We start from the raw sequence: 22,714 nt of genomic DNA, 5'->3' as shown, positions 1-22,714 counted from the left end.
ATTTCAATCCATTGTCAGCAGTAGGGAGGTAGATAAGCATGTTGTAACCAGCACCAGTATGAGAACCTTCCAGTGATGTTGGTGCATCCAGAAGTGTGAAAATGTGGAAGACACTCAATGAACTTGGTGAGGGAACAATAATCATTTTGAGGTTTTTTGCAATACTGGAAAAAATAAAATATTAATCATTTTTCATAAAATCAAATTATAGTCAAATTGACTCCCATGATAGGAATTTATTTAATCAGAAATACTGTTCATGTCCCCTTTCTCCCTCCTCCTCCTCCTTTTCCTCCTCCCTCAGTATCTTTGTGTCTGTTTGACTAGCAGAAAGCACACAAATTGGGTTCAGCAGCATTCATCTATGATACTTTGAGAAAATTAAATTTTGATTAACTCTTCTACTCAGAACTTCCTCTAATGTGAGAAGGCAATAAGGTTATCATACTAAATAGGTCTGTATAAACACCAAGTATGTAACATGGGAGGAACAGTATTTTGTTATTACCAAAACATACTTCAAAGAGTTTCTGAACTAATTTGATCATCAAGGGATGGGAAACTTTAATCCAAAAGGTAAAAAAATTCCATTCAAAAAGATAGGATGCTTCAACAGAAAAAACTTGAAGAAGAGTACAGATTTCCTACGCAGACTGTGCCATGGGTGTGGGAGGGGATGCTGAGTGTTTCAGTGGCCTGCAAATCAGCAGTGCATTACAATGAGAGCAACTGGAGACCACGCAAGAGTACAGAGGATGACACACAGATGCTACAAGTTTGGTCTCGTGGAAGAAAGGGCATGAGAGGCAGCCAGAATGGGTATCGTCTTGTGTGCCACAGAGGAAGGGAAGAGGTAAAATAGTGGTGAGGTAGCTCTGGGAACAGGGAACTCCAGTGGAATGATCAGAGGAGAGCAGACATCAGTGATGCTGAGAAAAGAGAGAGCTTTTTATGTAGAAACAGATGATGGTGACCAGAGGAGGCAGAATGAGCGAAGGCAGCAACGGCTGGCATGAGGGGCGAGGACCTACCCTTCAGCCAGAAGACTCAGATGGGTTGCCTCTCAAAACAGCCAGTAGCAATGAGGTAGGACCAAGAGCCAAAGTGTATGGGATGAAGTCCTAAAAGAACAGAGTAACAGGTAAGCCATTTCTCCTTTCCTAGCAGTTATGCTATTCCTGAGCTCTGAAAGCTCTGGGGTACAATTACACACTCAGCAATGTGTATGCTCCCAGATCACTGGGAGTAGCGGGTATGTGAGACACATCCCTGCATCACAGCACAGGGGTATGGGGACACTTCTGAGCCCCTTTTAGGTATGTCAGTGCTGTATAAACCCATGCGCAGTGCTGGAGTGCCAAGAGAGCTCCTGGTTACAGATTTTACTATTGCAGCAGCCAGGTATGCCCTTGACCTTCCTGCCGCCTACCCTGTCAGCAAGCTGCATGGGTAGGGTAAATCGGACTCCAGATAGGGTACCATGTGGGGCCAGGGCATTACATGCTCCACTTCCCTCTCACCTTGTACTCTGCCAATGGAAATACATGCATTTTACCAGTGTATGTGTTCATTTAAGCTGAAGGACTGAGCAGACTCCACGACTGGAGAGGTAAAAGAATAAATTCCAGGCAGCTGCCTCTGCCAAACACTGTTCTGATGAACTTCAGAGCAAGAAGTCCCAGAAACAGGCCACAAATGTGGCTATGCAATATTTCTGTTCAAGTGGTCCGTGAGAGAAGCAAGGCTGCTGAGAGCCCTGGTGCTACAGGGACAAGGGGACAGATTCAGAGTGGCACAGCAGGTGTGCAAAACCAGAAAGATGTCTCTCTCCAGGGCAGACAAAAGCTCTGACTTGTAATGAGGTAAGATGAGAATAGAAAAACAATCTTAGTTTGAACTCCCCCTGTCAGTTTGCTTGGCAGTCAGTGCTATTGCATTGTGTATTTTAGTACTTAAAATCTTCTCCTTTGGTTCAGTTTATAGACAATCTTATGCGAGATTTTTTTAATGAAGAATTCTGGTTTAACAATATGGAGGTTTGAGACCCATAAAATAACTGCTCGGAAAGCAGTAAGGAGCAAAAAAGTCCCTTTTCTCCATCAGGCGGTGCAAAACCCACATCTGAAAGGTTTTCTGGTCTTTAAAGCAGTGGGCTCCTGGAATAATTTACTTTCTCCTGCCATGACAGTTTGTTCTTTTAAGAGAAAAGATTTAGTATGTTATTGTTGGGCTGAGAAATCAATCGTATGAAATCAATGATAATTCAGCTGCCAGGTAATACTGACCCATGTGAGCAAGCGACCCGCTGATACTGTGCAAAAATAATCTGTGGCAGGCAAATACTGAAGTTTGAAGCACTCATGTTTGGCTTTGCGCTTTTCACCGTTTGCTGCTTGCGTCAAAGCTGTGTGTTTTATCCCTGAAACTAAGAGGAGCCTGTGCCAGCCAGTTTGACTAGCGGCTGGCCATTTGCTTTTTCTCTTACAAACGTCAAGCAGAAAAACACAACCTCCTTTGGTTCTGCTATCATCGCTAAGTCCTTTTTCAGAAGTGCTCGTGGTTAAATGAGGATGTGATTCCCAGTTGCTGAGCCTGGTGCACTTACAGAAGTGGCGCTGGAATCTCCCTCTGCGTGGGGTGAGCTGCCTGGTGCAGCCTCCCAGGCACAGCGAGAGGAGTGTGGCTGTGTTAGGGAAAAAACTGGTGTTGCACCCTCCTTTCCTCAAATATCTGAAACGAACCTTTTGCCATCTCTATCCAGCCCAATCCTCTCCAGCATTAGTAGCAGAAAAAGTAAAAAATGGCTTGAAATTGTTACCAACACTCCCTTCCTGTGACTAGTCTTGTACCACTGGCTCTCCAGGAAAGGTCTTGTTCTGTGTTCCCTAAATCCCTGGCCCCAGCAGGGAGGATGGAGAAGGCATGCACCGCTACTCCTGCAGCACTGTAGCTGCACGTGGGCAGGCTCACCACCTCCCTTTTCCCAAGAAACTTCCAGTTTAACCATGTAATCATGCTGGGGCTGATAATGAACTTGGGGCAGTGCAAGGGCTGGAGAGCCTGGATACAGCCTTTCCCCCTAAGCACTGTCCCCTCCCAAAGCTTGGCCATTTCCAGCGTGGCCTTACGAGAGCACTGCCCCATGGAAGTGGGCTGAGACATTCGGATACTGACGGGCTTGTGTGAGTTTCCCCACTGCAGCTTTTGACCACACAGCTTAGTAATGCTCTTCTCTCCCCCAGACCAGGGCTCAAGGCTTTACAGAAGAAAGGCACAGGTGTCTGAAGGGGATGCTTTGGTCTGATGGGGTCGTAAAATACCCCTTTTTCTTTCCCCCAAGGGCACCACTTTTTCAGCAGGGAAGGCAGGTTGATCCCAGGGCAGTAAGGGAGGCAGTTTAGCTCCAGTGAGAGGCAAAGTGCGTGACTGAGCCGTCCTGACTGGTGGAAATGGGCCAACAGTAGCAAACATGCAGGCACATGGGTCTGAAGCAAAAGGAGGTCACTATTAGCTATAGCTTTGTAGTTATTAACTCCTGTAACTCTTGTATCTCTCCAATTTAGAGAAGCCACAAAACCCTTGACACAGCATAGATGCACAAGTACTAAAGCCTTGTGTATTTGTGTATAATAACTATTGTCATTTTGGAGTCTGGCTGTGCCACTGAGGCTTCCTGAGGCTTTACAGAAAATTACAGACAGGCACATTAAGGCTTGGCCATGCTGGCCCAGAACTGCAGAGGAACAGGGAGTGATGATGAGGCTTGCAGAAATGGAATGAGAACAGTAGCCTGCAACACTGGGACTCCTCATCGTATTGATGGAGAAAAGAGGTTAGTCTGTATGCCCGTGTCTCTGCTGAGGACTGTGTGGCAGACATCAAAAGCCTGGAACATTTGCTAATGATAGCTTCAAAGAGGAGAAATGAACAGCTCTCGCTAAGTATAAAATGCAAGATTTACTGCATTACGTAGCAGCTCCTGTTAAATTGGTAGGCAAAATATTTTATGAGTTCATGGAGATTTGACAAAAATACCCATTCCCTAAAGCCAGTTGTGAGCGCAGAACGTTTCTGCTTTCACACAGTTTCAGGAGGGAAAACAGAACAATTCCTGTACAGGCAGCTGGGTTATGAAAACTGACAGAGCATTGCCTGTGTGGAGAGAGTTTAAATGATGCACAAGGGACTGGTTAGTGTGTGATATGCAAATGCAAATCTATCCATGAGGCATTACAACTACAAAATGTCTCACAATTATGCTCATTTCTCAAAAAGTCATTTCGTACTATGGATTCCTCCCCCTCAAAGCAGCAGGGCTTCATTCCCTGAGTGAACTGGTGTTAGTCCTTTACCCACTCTCCAGTGCGCTAACTCTTTTGCTAAAGCCAATGAATTGACAGCTGAAGAGGTTGTCACCTCTTGCAATGTGCCTCAGAACCATAGATTCACAGAATCGTTTAGGCTGGAAAAGACCTTTAAGGTCATTGAGACCAACTGTTAACCTAGCACTGCCAAGTCCACCACTAAACCATGTCCCTAAGCACCACATCTACACGTCTTTTAAATACCTCCAGGGGTGGTGACTCCACCACTTCCCTGGGCAGCCTGTTCTGATGCTTGACAACCCTTTTGGTGAAGAAATTTTTCCTAATATCCAATCTAAACCTCCCCTGGCACAACTTGAGGCCATTTCCTCTCATCCTATCACTAGTTACTTGACAGAAGAGACCAGCACCCACCTCACTACAGCCTCCTTTCAGGTAGTTGTAGGGAGTGATCAGGTCTCCCCTCAGCCTTCTTTTCTCCAGACTAACCAACCCCAGTTCCCTCAGCCGCTCCTCACAGGACTTGTGCTCCAGACCCTTCACCAACTTGGTTGCCCTTCTCTGGACACGCTCCAGCACCTCCATGTCTTTCCTGTAGTGAGGGGCCCAAAACCGAACACAGGACTCGAGGAGCGGCCTCACCAGTGCCCAGCACAGGGCAACGATCACTTCCTTGCTCCTGCTGGCCACACTATTTCTGATGCCTTGGTTGTGCATTTCCCAGTCTGCAGAGTAGAAGTGGACAGATTGGCATAATGGACTGTCATAGTGAAAGGCTTGCCTGCTTTTTGCTAAGCTTAGATTCTCACCATAGTTGTGAGCATAGCTGCTTTCTGGAGAGCTTAGAAGTCATGTGGGCTTTGCCTGCCTTTACAGAAAACGACTGGTGACAGGTCATTCCATAACCCCAAGAAGGTGAATATTCTCAGCCCATTTATAGTAATGGACATGTTCATGGCCAGTCTATCAGATCCGAAAGTACTAGTCAATGTCCAAATGCAGAATGTTTGTCATGCCTGCCATCTGGTTGCAGGAGGACGTTGCAAGAGAAACATGGCTAGTATGTGCTATAGGCCTCCTGCCAGGGACACGCAATGGCAGAGGGCAAAGCTCACAATGAAGTGAGTGCTGTGGCAATGGGTGGGTAGAGCCATGCACCTCAACAACTCTTTACAGCTTCCCTGATTGGAAAAGAATTAGTAACTTAACTTTCAAAATTGCCTAATATGTGGTCATGGAATGGTTTTCCTTGCAAAACCCAGGTCCTCTGTGCTGCAGAAAGCATGAGATGACTTTTTGCTAACTAAATGCTGGCCAGGTAATCTGTGGTGTAAATGATGGTTGGTAATGGCAATGCAATCTCAAACTTATCACAAACACCATCTACTCTTCAGTGGCAACAGTCAGCTACCTCATAGCAGGTAGAATCCAGAAAACCTTTCCTGCACTTTTCATAAGTTTTATTTTTTCAGCTTTGGTAGATATGCCTTGAAAATGGCTTGCAATACTCCGTGTAAATTACTTCAGTGCAGATACTAGAAGCGTTAAGACGCTAGTTTTCAAGTTCCTAGACAGATTCTAAGTGACAATGGAACTCAATTCACATCTAAAGAGTGCCTGTTGTTTGTTAAAGGAAATGGTATCAGACATGTCACATCACCTCCCTGCTACCCAGCTGCAAGGAGTTTAGTGGAAAGATTCATTCTGACATTCAGGCAAATGATCAGTGCTACAACCCCAGCTAGAGGTGGCTTACAACACAAGATTGCACGTATTCTATTAGGCTATAGGATGCTGGCCAAGCTGTTTTGAATGAGACACCAGCAATTTTGTTTAACAGATATAATGGAAAGTTTTGTTCAGACTTGTTATTCAGAAGAAAATGAACTCCATGAAATGCAGATGATCATGTTGACACGAAGTTACAGCACAGCAAAAGTTTAGTAAGAAACAATCATGGTAACTTTCAACAAACTGAAGCGTGCATGTCACAGACTGGTCTTCTCTTACCTAGCAGAAGTGATACTCATGAAAAAACAGGGAAGAGGGGGATTTTTTTTTTTTTTTTTGAGCAGGATGTCATGTATCAGCCATGCCATCTGAAACACCAAACCTAGACTTATGCATGCGGCCACAACTTGTACTACCACCACTACTGTGGCAAGCAACACTTGTCCAAAGACTCAAGAAGGCAGGCAGCAGCGGGTGCATACGCTTCCCCAGTGCTGCTCTGGCAGCAGAGATGCACGTACCAAAGCCCTAGCCTTGTGTGCTTTTTGATGGCAACGCAGAATTTTCTTTCAGTCCTTTACAGAGAAGCACATTCAGTGTGCTGGTGTTGAGTAAGGCTCAGAAAGACTGGGACCAGCTGAAATGTAGCCAGATAATGGTTTTTGATACCTGCTTTTCAGGAGAAATTTTCACAAGTCACATGGAACAAATGTCTGTCTGAAGTAGCACTCAGTGAGATCTGACACTCACATTGTGTAATGAAGTGAAGGCATTTCTGCTGCAGTGTGAGATAAAAGCAACTCACTACAGTCTTGTTTGTGTTACTGGCCTTGTTGGTCACTCAGCTAGCTGTTCGTGCACAGGTAATAATAACCCCCTAATGCTGTTTAAAGACTCCAAGATATTTTCGCAGAGTCACGTAATAACTGAGTGTGGAAGAGACCTCTAGAGATTGTCTAGTCCAACCCCTTTTGAGGGTTGCACTTGTCATTTTTAATTGCATTATTAAAAATGAAAAAATGGCAGAAGAGGAACGTTAAAGAGTTCTGTTCCTCATTAAAACAGGACAGCTAATGTATATACAGTATGTTCAGTGACAGCCATTAACCAGTCAACAAATCATCATCCAGAATACCACAATTACCTTCTAACATAAATGAACGGCTATTTGTGCAGTGTCAGGGACAGCAGCACATACAGCAGCACATGCCACATGTGCACATACAGCGCATACAGATTAAATCTGAAAGATAGCATCTATACAAGCTCATTGTGAATGTCCATCACAGCTCAAAGTACTCCAAGCCAATGATCTTTTAGAGATTTTTAATTGGTGTCACAAATGCATTCACTGGCAATAATACCTGAAATAAAATTCTGTGCTTCTGGAGTACTCCCATCCCGGCGTCACAAAGGTGCTCATGGCCGCTGGTGTTGGACTATGCTCCCACAAGCTGGTTCTTGTCCTGTTTTGCAAATGGCAATAAAAGACCAGAGGAGCTACTATATATAATGCCATTCCCATGGCAAAACGTATAGCCCCTCTCTGCTTAACCATGCTCCTGTGACATAGTACAAGATCACCCTCCGTGACAACCCAAAATCTTTTCCTGCATTTTCCCAAGGACACCAGGACCTGCATAGAGCCTAGAGTAATTAGAAGATTATTTTACTACAAATATCTCCATTCTCAGCCTTGTATTTAAAATGCTGTAATTTCCCAAATAGGAACCCAGGCTCATTCCTTCATATCTGTGATCATTGCCATGTCTGACTTTTCCTAAACAGGAACTCAAAGGTCCTGGTGGCTCACAAAGACTGCCTGTTTCTGTTTTGCTCAGTATTGAGGAAAAATCAGTTGCTCCAGGTATAACAACCTATCCAAAATCAAAACACAGTGAAGTAAAGGCAAGACCTTCTATCGCCATATTTTGGACTAGGGCTTTGATGACCTGAAGTAAGGAAGGCTGCCACAAACAAGGTCGCTGTGAAGGGTCCTGTTGAAAGGAAGATCATTCAACTAAGTTCTAGGTGTCATATATTCCAAACAAGATTAGAGGGACCTCACAGACATCCAGTTGAGCTGGCCTAGCTTTGCTTGGTTCCTCCTCTACTCCTCTGGATAAACAGGAAGCTTCATGACATCCATGTGATTGGATATGAGGGCTAGTGTTTTGTATTGCTGTAACTTTCTCAGTGCATAGATCTTTATTCCAAAATGCTGGTGGCTAGATAGAATGATGTGTAAACTGAGATCCAGGGAATAAGTCTTCATGCTATAACTAGGAGGACTGCAGACCAAGTTACCTGAATAAATGTTTGCCAATACCATTGTTAATTCTTTAAACTTGCTGAAAATGAAAGAGAATATCAGCCCTGGCAAAATGTGATTGAAGTTGACCGCTTTGATGTTTCTTAAACAAATCTTTGGGTAATTTCTCAACCACATCTGTGCATACTGCATAATTTAATATTTTTGACAACTTCACTGAGTTGCAAATTTCTGTGATACTTGGGTTATAAATTTCACTGGCATGGTGTTGTCACTCTTTAAAAAAAGAATATAATTAAGCTCCCTTTCGACATATTCCATGTGTCTGGTTCTACCTCCATTTTGCAAGTGAATCCTATTTATATTCTGTTCTCTGATGTACTTGGGCAGCTAATCATTCAAATAGCATTCCTATCTCCTTCAAAAAATTAATAATAGAAAAAAAGATTCCTGCTGTCAAGAGATTTAGTTTGAGTTGGTAACTTTGGTTATTGCAGATTAAGACAGGAAGCTGATCTCCGGGTAAGGAAATTTGTTTGCTTGGCACTCTGTGCTGTAAACAGAACTGGTAATAAGTCACACCGTGAAGTGGATCAAATTTTGTTATATCAGAAGAAGCTGTCAGAAGCTGATAGGAGTAAGTCCTAAACTGACTGAAGATCTGAATGGACTGTTTCCTCCCTCCTGTTCTCCTGCACAAGTATTGCATGTGAGAAGAGGCTGTTTTGAAGTTCCTGAACCCTCTTGCAAAGCCTTTGATTTGTTCAATTTCTCACTGTTCTTCCTTTTCGTTTGATAATAGCATAAGAGGTTAAACTAGGACATTTGGTTGCCTCTGTGTAGCAGTCTGCATTTCAAAGGTAGATGGAAATAGATATTAGAAAGTTTTACTGTACCCAAGCTGTATCTTAATCATCTTAATAGCTGATTTTTCTTTCAAAGTGATCACTAACAAGAGGAGATTTTATTGTTCTAGACATGAGTGTTCATTAGAGGCGAAGGGAAAATGGTAGGACCCACAGTTCCCTGTGTAAGCTGCTCTGCAAAACTCTAGTAAGACATCTAATACCTCCTCTGCTGTAATACAACCATCACTGGATAGGGAGGATTTGAATAGCGACTTGCTGAGAGGCCAGCCATTGTGCCATAGAGAGTGAGCTGGATGGATTTTTCACAAATGAGGAATAGAAGGACTTAATAAAGAGTTTGATATATTAATTTTTTTTCCCCTAAGCTGTGTAATATCCTACTCTGTAGCTTCCTGTGATAAGAGGAGGTTTGGATGGAATCAAAATCCTTTTCTGACTCTGTGTGGTCTCTAATTAAATCATTCATTTAGACTCTTCAGCCTCAACTGACTTGGCTTTTCCAGAAAATATGTCATCTCCCTTCAGCCCCCCCTCTGTAGGACTTCAGCCATCCAGAACTTCTAGAAAATTCAGTTTGATCAGTGTTCATATGGCCATAAAGATTTTACAACTTTTTCACATTCAGCAAGGATAGTGCTGTGTTGTTAAAACTACCTTTCCTTGCTATCTTGCCACAGGATTCACTTTCTGGAAATGACATTGTTGGCAATGGGACAGTGGGACTTTAGAAAAGTCATTAGCACAGCCTGCCCTTCCTGAACAAGTATCCCCTTGCAAGCCATCTGCTCAGCTTGGAAAAGCTTTGTTCATCTCATAGGTCATCTGAGGATTTGGGAGGAAAGAACAAGATCAAAATCACCCGGGCACAGCACTTTGTACAAAGCTGACAACCAGCCCAGACCTGCCATCAAAGATGCAGGAGCAGGGACCTTTCAGAATTGGAGTCAAACTGAGCGCTAATGTGGGATGGAAATAATGTCTGCTGCACACACAAACTTTGTAGGGAGGATCCATTGTCCAGTCAGTTCACAGGGAAACACTGGCCACTCAGAAAAGAAGAGCCAGACCCTGCAACAGGCAGATACATTAGACATTTTAAAAAGCAGAGAAAAATGTTTTCTGGTTTTTAAGATATGAAAATTGGATATGAGACTGGGATTAAAAAGAATTGTTGCAGTTGTGTGTTTGGAAATAAAGGATCGTTTCTCCACAGATGTTCAGTGGTGCAGCTCAGAGAGATGATGTTGAGTGTGCAGGAGGCTGAGACCACAGCTAGCATTGCTGTTCATGAACACTGAGGACTCAGCCCTTGACGAGGCTCATTTATCCTCTTGCACAGAATGGTGGGATTCCTTATTAGCTGGGTCATTTCTGCTTGGCCTTGTCCTATCCCTCCCCAACTCCTGAAACATTATTGTCCTGCTTCTCATCCTAGATATATACCAGACTGGAATATAGACCTTTTTTGAACTCTTCTGAGACTAATGCAAAGTATTCCAACACCTTTATCATTGTCTGCTTTTTGGCGAGCAATGAACTTGTTCCCACCTTGTCTGATATTTAAGCTTAGCTTATGCTGCTGGTTAGTAATTCCAGACATTGCAGGAAGACATGCTCAGTCATAGACGTATGCCTCAGTCTGAAATTAAAGCTCAATTTAGTTTAATTGTCCTTGATTTTATCAAGCATACGAAATGACTGATTCCATATGCAGAAAATAAATACATAGACAGCAACTCAGAAATGTCTTCTTCCTTATGGTAGTGATTTTATATGGTTTTCTGGTCTGCTGAATGATTTTTTGTTTGTTCTGAACCTGGTTAAATCTCTTTAATAAAGGCTATTTTGGTAGTGTAAGAAGCCAGCATAATCAGTGCAAAGGCATGGAATAGTTTCCCAGCACTGGATGAACACAGCTTGGGGTGATGAAAGTTTTTGTATTAGTTTGATATTATTTCAATGTTCCCAGAAGAGGCAGGAGATTTGGAGACCTGTGCAGCTTAGACAGGGTTAATGGATCCAGCCCAGTAATTAGTCTTGGCCTTGGAGTGAAGGTGACATCCTCCCACTTTCTCTAAAATCATGTGGCCACTTCAGGCTGTTCTGCGAAGATTTTCCAGGGGTAACCTGAACTTCACAGTACAATTCTGTTCACTCTTCAATTCTGCTGCTGTTATTAATGCTGCAGAACCCAAGAGTGAGGGGGATGAGAAAGCAAGAAGCTGGAGAAGTAATTGCAAGAACTGTTGTTGGGGTTTTTGTTATTTTATTCATTTCTGATCTTGTATCTAGGAGCCCCCACCATGAGCCAGGACCCATGGACAGAAGCCATAATGCAAAGGGCTCTCAGTCTGCTCTGAAAAGGGAAGGGGGCTAGGTAAAAACCACTGATGCCACTGAAACGACATTACCTGCCTCTTCGGCAGTTGTTCTCGTCTTCCATCACACCGTGTCAAGAGAAATGAATGGATTCACCCTAATTTGCAGCAATGGAGGGAGAGATTGTAGGTCCAGGGAGTGCCAGGAGTCTACTACTACTTGGATGGATGTGGCTCCCTGCTGGAGCCTCCAGCCTGCTGTGGGTGCTTTGAAGCTCTCTGTAATATGAGTGGGAGGTACGTGTCCTATAGGATCCTAATTTACGCACTCTAAATCCTCTCTGGACCAGACATCATCCTTTTGGTGCATTAGTGTTTAAGGTCATTTATCTGAATATGGCTCCAAGGCTGCTGGAAGATTTTCAGCTTGCTTAAAGATTTTTACGTCTTTTTTCCTCCTTGTGTCCTAGTCCAGTCTCACACTCAATTCCGTGGTGTCTGACTGTCCTGACCAGGCAGACCCCAAGCATCTTTTCAGTGTAAGAGAAGAGCAGGGAACATCTCCTGCCCCACTGTGTGATACATGTTGAGCCCATGCAGAGAGTATGTGCACGGAGAGTGTGTTGTACTTCCCATAACCACCTGGCTCACTGTACTTTTGCAGAGCAAAGTCTGGTGTCCAGCCCATGCTTTGGCAGGATCTGAGGACCCTGTGAAAAACGGAGGGAGGAAGCAGGCTCCTGGCACCTGAGGACTTCACACAGCCCGGTTCTGGAACCCGTCCTTCCCCCAAGCTCCCCTGACCTGAGGAGGGAGCAGGGTAATAAGTATCCGTGGTGGCAGCAGCCTGCCATCTGGGAGCCCTCCTTCTCCAGGGCCTCCTGGTCAGTTGACCAGATCTGGGCCATTACGTAATAGCAGAGGTGGCCAACGGGACAGATGGCAGCTGCTGCCGGCCGAACAACTTGTCCGACCTGCACGCTGCTCCGCTGGGGCTTAGGAAAAGGGCCAGGGACCACCGCACTTCTCCCGCCGGGCAGTAAACGGCAGTGGCCTTACGCTCAGGATCAACAGATCTCCTTTGCGGAGCCCTGGAAGTATTTTATTAGCTGTCTCTGGAGAAGCTTCCTCTCCCAAATAGTTTCAGACAGGATGCTTTTTCACTTACTAAAGATCTGAGGATCATCTCCTCCATTGTTGGAAACTGTCCTAGTTCCTTTGAATCCTGAGCAGCTGTAACAGACTACACCAGAAGAGGATGTGTCTCCTTAGTTTATTCTTAATGGTAGGAAAGAGGTGAAATTATCTTGCTAGGAATTGATTTTTTTTTGTTTCTTTTGTGTAAAGAGAAGGAAATAATTTAATACAAGATTTAAAAAGCAGTTTGGAGTACAAGAACTACCTCTTTTACCTTCCTTGTTTTTTATAGCTTTGACATAAGACATATGATTCAGTTTAGATTAAAACAGAAATAAGCTTGTTTTGCTCCTACACATTTCTTTAAAAGCCTGCACATTCTGCTTTTGATATTTTTCTACCAGATGATTTCTGAAGGGAATATGGCTCCCTTTGACTTGTAAAAATTGTAGCTGCTGTTGTCAAAAGCTTCAGAGCAAATCTGATCTATTTTATGTGTGTATATGTGTGTGCATGCACAAAAGTATGTATTTGTATATAAAAAGCTAACTGGATTGTCAATATACTATTATATCTGTAACAAGTCAGTTATTCCCAATTTCCTCTTTCCACTTGCATTTTGTGCACTATTTTCAGTCTCTTCTATTTGAAACTTCTGGAAAATGCTACAAACAAGAAGTTTGTTGAGGTTTCTTCCAGTCAGGGGGTTGGTGAGTATGTGAGGCAATGGTCACAATTCTTACAGAGCAGCTTTCCTTACAGAGGCAATTATTTGGGTTTGTGCATACAGCAGAAATACCCCCTGGTACGCTTTGTAGTATGTGTCACGCTTTGGTTATCTCTAATTTAATCTGAAAAAGAAAGCCAAACTGATTTCCCAACTGATGCAAAGAGCAGCCATGCAGAATCCAGCGACAGCCCAGCCCAAAGAGATTCACCTTGCAGCTAGCTCATCCTTCAGCTGTTCCCCGCCTTCACACTCTCCTTTGCCTCTGCAGTCACTCCACATCCCAGACGAAGGAACAACCAGCCCCGTATCTTGGTTTGTGCAGCTCCGTGTGTCATCAGAGATTAAAAGCAAGAAAAATTGGGCAGCACAAATGGTCTTTTGAGGCACAGTGGGCTGCCCACGTACCTCTGTGGTGCCTTCCAGCCGTGGGCAGAGGCATGGGAGGGTAGGGAGTGTACCCCGGGGCTGCCTGGCCCTGCACTGGCTCCAGGATCATGGAGGCACATAGGCAGCCACCACAGCACCGGTCTGTCTCTCTCATATCTCACCCCCCCACACACCCCGCTGTTAATCTTTTGGGGCAACATCCTGCTTACTGTTCTTGTTTGTGCAGTTTTGACTGGCTGCTTGCATTACCCCAAAGGCCTGAAAAGTGATTATTTCCATTGATCGCACCCCGAGGCCTTCCGGCAAAGGGGATGCTACTGTTGTTCATGTACACAGCAAATTCAATTCCCCACAGCACACGTCCAAAGAAGCCCGTGCAGCGCAGGCTGTAATCGAAAGCCAGCCTCCTCCATGCATGCCACCAGGCAGGGGTGCAAAGCGAGGTGGGCTCCAGCGCTAAGTCTGAAGCGAGACTGCCCCCATAGCAAACTCTGGAGGTGCCCACGAGCAGCCACGGGGCTTTCCTCCAAAGCCACATAGGCGCGATTGAGCATCTCCCTGAAAATAAGTCAGCATTGCTCATGGCAGAGCAGAGCGACATGCAGGCCCAACCACCAAACCTCCATGTTTCCCTCAGCATGACTCTCTTACCTGCCAGGAGATCGAAGGCACCCAGTTTGCCTGAGGGTGCCTCAAGGTGAAATCTAGCCCTTGCTGCCAGGCTGAAAACTGCCTGGTGAAGCGGGAGGGATGCATGACCCCCTCGGTGCCAGCGGCGGTCACCCTCGGCCCGCCGTGAGGTGACCTTCCGGAGGCTTCCGCCCACACCCACCGTATGCTGGGGGCTCTGGGGAAGCCGGCCTTTCGCAGAAGGTTGTGTGGGCTCCCTTGGGCAAGGAAACAGAAACGTTAGACAGCTTCCCTCCCCTCGCTATCCCCAGCTGCCATGGCGGGGACAATCCCTCTGCGGCCATGGCCTTTTCTGACATGGCGGCTTGCTCTGCTGGGGAGCAGCAGAACCAAGCTGTCAGCAGCAATGGGGCACAGTGGAGCTGAACACATTTGCGGCCAAGGCGGCTTTCATCGAGTTCAAATGGCTTGGAAAACGTGCCATTAGGGAGAAACAACTTCCCTGTTGCCTCTCCCCACTAGTCCCCCTTGCATTTGACACAAGTTTTGCATGGTCGCCGCGCACTTAACCCGAGTCCCTGGGCTGCCACTGAGAAATTTCTTCCCTGAGCTGCTGCTGATGTGGGTGCAGACCTGCATGTGCTAATGCAATGCAGAAGAGCAATGAAGCTCTCATCCGTCAGCCATAGGTACGAATTTAAATTAAACCTCATTTGGCTGGGTGCTCCATTTTGATTTATTGGCAGACGCTTCTCACCTTTTGAGCCTTGTTAAATTTCTAGCAAACACTTCACTGACCAGCTGTTCCTATTAAGTCGAAAGAGTGCCGCAGAGCAGGGTCATTGCTGCTTCACTTTTGGCGGCTCTCATACGCAGTCCCCACAGAGCTCTCCCGGGGAGAGAATTATACCCATCACGCCACGAAACGCCTGGCTCATGCCAGTGAAGCATTTTAGGTTTTGTGCCTCTGTGTCCCCCAGTTCTCACATTTTGTGTGCTATGAATCAACAAAGCACCTCATAAGCTTCCTGTCAACTGATGGGGTAGGATTGTTTTCCAATTCAGGCTTTTCTTCTCGTTATTAAATACTGTTTACTATGAACTGGTCAGTCATTTTCAGGTGGGTGCGGACTGAAATTCTCAGGCCTGCAGTGCAGTCACACACATTAGTTATTTAGTAGTTAGACTTTGTTTCTGTACTTCCAGATCTCAGTGAAAAAACTATAAGGCACTAGTGTTTTACATGCAAAAGAGGATAGCTTTTAGTTTCCAAATACATCTCTTTTAAATACAGTAAAGGTGCCAGAGTTCTGAATTCTCCTTATTTATCACAGTAATACTATTTTACCTTTAGATTGTGTCTTCCTACTGAAGGGTAACAGGGTAGCTCACAAACAACATACGCACTTTAATAATACATCATGGAAACACAGCTTCCTCTGGGGTGGAGAGCAAAACCAAGGAAGGCTCAGTGCATAGCATGGTGGGGGCATGGAAAGAAACTTCGCTCAAAGCAGCAAGAGAAATCATGATACTTATACAACACGGTTAGTACTGTACTGCTGTGGAAAGCAAAAAAGATGCCTGGTTTTTAAAGTTTTCATCAGAAAACGAGTACGTGGTGAACTCTGTGGAACTCAATTTATTGAGCTCTCAGGATCACGAGTTAGGTCAGCCTTGCCAGGAATTGATGCAGTTTGTAAGTAATCCAAACTTGAGGTGTCAGAGCACTGTTATATTTCTCTGATCTCTTTCCTTTCTTTATTGTTTATTCATACAGCACTATATAGCTGTGCCTGGGGCAGGAAAGACACTGCTTGTACCCCCAGAAGTAGCAATTTGATCTAACACTGGGAAGGCTTAAGGGCCTCTGAGGACTCTCCTTCACACTCCATGTGTGGAGTTAGCAACTCAACCTACATGTTTGTTTAAAAGTGTGTGTTGTATTGGTGTTAGAAAGGAGCTTTGCCCTTCCCTCCCTGCTGAATTGAGTGTGTCATACAGGTAACACTCCAGTGTCAACTCTGGGCCAGGACTTCTGGGAAGCCAAGTAGACGATTGCCATTCAGTGCTGCGAACAGCGGAAAAGCTGTTCCTGACTCACACTTGGAAAGGGTCCTTCCACCAAGGGAGGTGACACTGTTCTGCTCTTCATTCAGGAAACTCCTCTTACCCATTTGTCTTGAGTGAGGTGTTGGAAGATTTTATTGAGTCCACCTCAAACCCAGGGTTTTTCTAGAACACGCTTTCTGCTGTTATAGATGCTATATGCACTGAAAGGGTAGCTGGGAACACTTTGTCTTTCCTTTTACCTGTTGACTGAAAAATGAACAGGAATGGATTTTTGCAACTCTGTTACAGGAATCTGTATGCAAACATTAAAATGGCAGACAGTAATACATTATTTAAAATTTAGACTCAAAAGATTTAAGAGTATGACAGAAAATCCTATGTATGTTAGAGAAGACGTCACCCCCCTCTGCCCTGTCAGCCATAGTTAGAGTTTGCTAGCTCCCATTAAACTCTTTGCAGATCTGGACTTGTCATCCTCTTTTTAATTCTAGGCAATTAGCAAATTGGCTTAAAAATGTAGCAGCTGTCCTGATGTGTATGCACGCTTGCTCCTGCCTTCAGCTTTCAAGCATCTGAAGGCATCCATTAGATTAGTTATCGTGTTAATAAGTAGATTTAAGAAATGCAGCGTGTTCTCAGCTCTCACTTGGACAAAACCTCAAGTGATTACAGGCTTCTCTCCAGATATATCAGGGAACTGACCTCCACCCCTGAAAGCATAACTTTGAGCTCATTTTATCTGCCACAGAGATAGAAGGGAATCTTAGTGCCCTAGTAGCAAGTAGATTGAAAGGTACTTGAAAGATTAGAGATGGCCCTGTCTGATACTGAATTCCCATGCCTGATGAAGAAAGGTGAGGGTCTTCATCAGAGAAGCTGCATTCTGGGGGTGGGGGGGTAGGGGGTGGGCGGGGAACAGCCTTTCTGTATCCTTCTCAAGGTAGCAGAGGATTCCTGTCACTGTTATTTCATACCTCCAGCCCATGTTATGAGCAAGGTTGGCCACACACCACGTGGAACCAAGGACGACTGTCTGTCAGTCACATATGAGGGGGCTCTTTGTGATGGTAAGGGGAGCCCTACTTAAAAAAATCAGCCATCAAACTGAAGGATTTCCCTGCTTCGGTGTAGAGTCAGCTCCTCTTTGCATCCTGTTAAATCTCCTCTGCCAGAGATGACTCATCCCTGAGGTTCATAAAAATACTTCTGAAGAGCTGGATTTTTTTTTTTCCCTTTTCCTTTCTTTTTTTTCTTTTTTACCTTTGAAGTGGATTCCTAGCACTGAATACATATTTACGAAATAATTCCCTAAGGATATTCAAGAATCCTGCTCTTTAATTCCATCATATTTTTAGCACAAATATAAGTATCCCTGTGACACAGGGGACACCATGTCAGGAATGTGGGGAAAGGACACACTTGCAAAACCTGGAATCATGTTCCTTATTTTTGGACAAAGGAGAGGGATATCATTTTCTGCTGTGATACCTTGATAAACATTGGCTTATCTAGGATGCTTGCTTATTGCCAAAGAGAGATCTGAAAGAAAGGTCTGAGGACTGATCAGTTAACCACTATCTCATGTGCACATTTTTATATTGTACCACGTGAAGAAAGGTCTGCAGTGTCACCTGATGTTTTAGTTCTGGGATCCTTACTGGCTTAAGCAAGGAGAAGATGATTTATATAAAAGCAATACTAGAAATCAAAGCTTAGGCAAATACCAGTATTTTTCTTCATATGTAGAAATAAACTTGAAGGCTATTTAAAAAAGTTTTATTAATACCAAGGGGTGTATGCAACATAAAAGAGACAGAAGGTACAATATATAACATCCTGGGGAAAAGTGCTGCATATTTTGTAGTGCCTGACTTTAACAATCATGTTACAGTGTATTAGCGGGATGCTGAAGACTTTTAGACTTTTTTGGGGGGATATGAAAGAAATCAGAATAGAGACTTTGACAGGTACTGATGCCGTTTCCCAGACCCTGTGACACAAGCAGACTGCTGGGCTGCCCTCATGTTCTGCAAGCATGAGGATAAGGTTGCCACATGGCTGATTTCCTATGCAAGGCTGCGCTGTTCAGGAGATGTACTGGGGCATCAGCTTCCTGCCAGGCAATAGAGAAGGCAGGCTCTGCCTTGTTCAGGTTTCCCCTGTGATCCTAATCTGCAGCTGGGATTGAGCAAAATGTTTTTATCTCTGTGGGAAGGGAAGGGAAAGGAAGGGAAGGGAAGGGAAGGGAAGGGAAGGGAAGGGAAGGGAAGGGAAGGGAAGGGAAGGGAAAACAGGAAGGGAAGGGAAGGGAAGGGAAGGGAAGGGAAAACAGGAAGGGAAGGGAAGGGAAGGGAAGGGAAGGGAAGGGAAGGGAAGGGAAGGGAAGGGAAGGGAAGGGAAGGGAAGGGAAGGGAAGGGAAGGGAAAACTGGAGGGGAAGGGAAGGGAGGAGGAGGGAAAATTTGTCTAGCTTGACTTTTTTTTCCCCCAAAAGAAACTAACTGGAATTTTTTATAATGCTGTCACTTCAGTGGAAAAAGGAAAAGTGGAGAGATAAAAGGAACAGAGGGAAGACAGTCTGCCATTTTGTGGTGCAATATAATGCATGCAGGTATCAGTGCCCTGCCGAGGAAGTTGTACCCCACTGACAGACCAAGGTAGCTAGACACACTTCCCAGGTGCCACCTTCTTGGGTATCCGTAGCAGTTCAAAGCAGTGTAGCAGCTTAAAGTGCTGTAGCCTGTCACATGGGCCTGCAGGGCAGAAGATGAGAGAGGGGCCACTGCTGAGGTGTCGGGTCCTAAGATACGACGGCTAGGTGAGGAGCATCTTCCTTTTGAGTATGGGGTCTTACTAGGGGGACTGTCTCCTGGCTGCGGCCCAGCATGGTGAGCACTCCCCCTGTACACTGGGATAGTCTGTTAGTGCTGCGAGGTGTTGTATGACACATGTACACCAGGGAGTGGAGAGATTTGCTCCCCAAGCATTTTCTGTATTGCGTTATCCGGCGGGGCTGTGGTATGGGAGCTGACTGTGAGTTTTGTGTGCAGGATGAGTCACAGCAGACTCAGCCTGCTGCAGATGGGGGTACTCAAGCAGCCCCGGACCCTAAGGGGCTCTACCTGACAGCACAGGTGATGACCTTAACCATTTTCTTCCTTGTGGAAGTGAACAGCAACCAGTCAAGTGGCATCTTAGGAAGGAGTCATCTCTGTACCATTATTTTGGGAATTAACCAATGGAGCACGTGTCTGTGTATTTTAAATGGCATAACAATAAAATCTATACCAAAGAGTTTCTTATACACCGTTATAACCAGACTGCACAGAGCTTGGCAGAGGTCAGGAAACTGGGAAGTTTCTATTTGCAGATGCCTTATTGATGTTATTCCAGTGCTACTACCATTGTATATTGCACACTCTCTATTCTTCCTAGCCACACATTTAGAAAGTAAATAAGCTCATCAGACACATGTTCCATTTTATGAGAGCAGAGATGCGCACAAGAGTGTGAATGAATATGAATAGCCCTTTTTTGGCATTACCCAAGCTTTGGAGCTGATTTGTATGAGTCAGAAATAAGTACTGTGCTAAAAGGGCTCCCATAAAAATACGGATGGGGAAAGAAATGGGGAAAGGAGGAAACATTCCTCTCAGAAAATGGCTGCTCCCTGAGACAGCTCCTCAAGACATGTGGCAAGTTTTCATGTGGGGCCTGGTTTGCATAGCAGCTCTTTGGGTTTGCTGACAGCTCTCCACCCAGGGAGCCATGCTACTACTTCACATTGAACAAATGTCTTCAAAATGCAGCAAAAAATAGACTAGTCTTTGAAAGGGAAAGAAAATGAAAGAGAGTCTAAAAAACCCTCAACAAGTGAAAACTAAAAGCGCCGTACAGAGCTTTAATTTTGTTTCTGGTTTGGGTTTTTTGTTTTGTTTTGTTTTTCTTAGCACTTTCCCCATTTCAAACTCTCAGTCTTAAATAAGAAGGTGGCTTTGAATACTGCATTTTTACACTTGACAATGAAAATTATTAGACTAGTTAGCATTGTACATGAGCTGGAAATGACAGTAAGCCTAGTGAGGCTAGGAATGGCCCTAATATTTAGGATTTTACCTGTGTCTGGTTTTTTTAGGAGTGACTTAAAAAGGGACCACTTCTCCTACCACATAGGCCATAAGCTTGCCTCTTTGCTACCCAGCCATGGGAAACCACCCATGCACCATGGCACCCAGAAAGCTGTCAGTTGTGCTGGCCTCTCATTCCAAACACATATGGGAAAAGGGCATTTTTCACTGCAGGATTTTGGTGCCCCATGCTCTTTGGTAGAAGGGCTGTTAACACTGTGCAGAAGCCCATAGGTGTATCTCTAGCCCAGATCCCCACCACCTGTCCCAAAATCTAGTCAACTGTGGAGATCAGACTGTTTTTGCTAATGCTTGGAGCTCACTGAAGGGTAAATAAATAAGACAGTCTATTTATGACAGATATGAGATTTTTCTCTGCTGGACAGTGAATGCCATTTTGATAGCAATGCTCGGTTTGCAAGGCTGCCTCTGTCTAGGTGTTAAGAGAGTCTAGATGGTGTCGGTTTATTCTGTCCATTGTATACTCAAACTAAGGTGTGGGATGCCCCAAAGAGATCTCACACTGAGCACACTATCACAGGTCATTGCCTTTGAGTGTGCGCTAGTGGTCCTTCCAACACTAGGAGAGTAGATCCAAGTGTGTCAAGCTAAGAAAGCCTGGAGCTCCTTGGTTTGCAAGGCAGATGTAGAACAAGTTTCTTTTAAAACTGTCTTTAGTAAATCACAATGAAGTGTTTCTGAAGTGGCATGGATAGAAGGGAAAGCTTGAGCACTGCCTGGACTGACCCTGTCCAAGCAGGGAGAGGAGAAAGGATTTGGATCAGCTCTTTTCCCACCACTGGTTGAGACTGCTTTCTACTATTAGGATTTATGTGACAAGGTTCAGAGTTTTATTTAGTAAGCCTTTACTCCTTACTTTATTAGGTATGTTTTTCCTGGAAGATTAAACTCGAAAGCAGTGTTCCTACAGGGACTAAATATATCATAGGAACCAGAGACTAGAAAGGCTTCAGACCTGTGCTGTGGTCAGCCTTTGGGGTCCTGCTGCACAAATAGAATGAGCCTTTGAGAGAAATAGTGTGGATTTGGTGTCCAGCTGCCAGATGGGGAGGGGGGGACTGAGAATCGGGCCTGGACCTGACTGTGAACCTGTCATGCCAAAGTCCCGGGTGGGTAAGCAGACACCTTGTGCTCAGTGCAGATCCGTTCCTGTTAGTGGGGGACGCCTGATCTCAGGGAGCGTGCTGGCCTCCAAAGAGCATGAACAGGGAAGGAAGGGGGAATCTGTTCTCAGGTCCTGGACTGTCAAAAATGCATTTTCAGGACCCGACTGCTAAGCTACTGCTTGATATTAAGTGGATTCAACTAGAGGCTCATGAAGGTTTAGACAGCCCTTGCTCCATGGAGGACAATACTCACAGTAGGGGACTACAATTTCCCATTCTGACACTGTGGCCAGAAGGGTGAGTAAAAGACAGAGCGAGTTCCCTGTAGCAAACAGTGGGGATCTGGTGTACTTGTTACAAGCCTCTGGTCCCCTTTGAAACACGGAGTTTATTTAGGAAGTAATTTATCTTTTGCACAGGGGTATCCGTAGTTGCTCAGGGGGAAGGCGTTATGTATTTGCAGATACCTGTGTACATGTGGTAAACCACCAAAACGTTCCCTTCCTCCTGAAGGGAAAAAAGCCTTTGTTTGAGAAAAGTCCCAGCCGCCAGGCTGTCCCAGACTGTGTCACGGCCCCGAGAGCACCGCCAGCCCTGCCTGTCCCTGCCCACCCACTGCCCTAGGCGCTGGACCCCATCTCAGCCCCCAGGGCTGCTGCAGCAGGGCCCACCTCCAGCCGCCCAAGGCCCTGCCCTGCCCAGCCACAGACGCCCTGCGCCAGGCCCACGCACGGATCCACGTCCTGGCCTGAGAGAACGGGCTCTTGGTAAACAGTGAATGCGTTACAGCCGGCAGGACGGCAGGCAGCCCAGGCACAGGGTCCCCCCGCTACTTTCTGTTGGCACGGCTCTCCCGGTGAGGTGAAGTCTCCATAGTCAGGGGAAGAAATACCTGGTTAGGTAGCAGAGGGAATGCTATCATCTGTTAAACTTTGAGCAGAAGACTTTTCTCTGAGAGTTGGTTGCCAATCTGAGGCAAGCTGTTAATG

The sequence above is a fragment of the Haliaeetus albicilla genome, chromosome 17 (assembly GCF_947461875.1).
Source record: "Haliaeetus albicilla chromosome 17, bHalAlb1.1, whole genome shotgun sequence".
Lineage (NCBI taxonomy): Eukaryota > Metazoa > Chordata > Aves > Accipitriformes > Accipitridae > Haliaeetus > Haliaeetus albicilla.
This window is presented reverse-complemented; position numbering follows the sequence as displayed.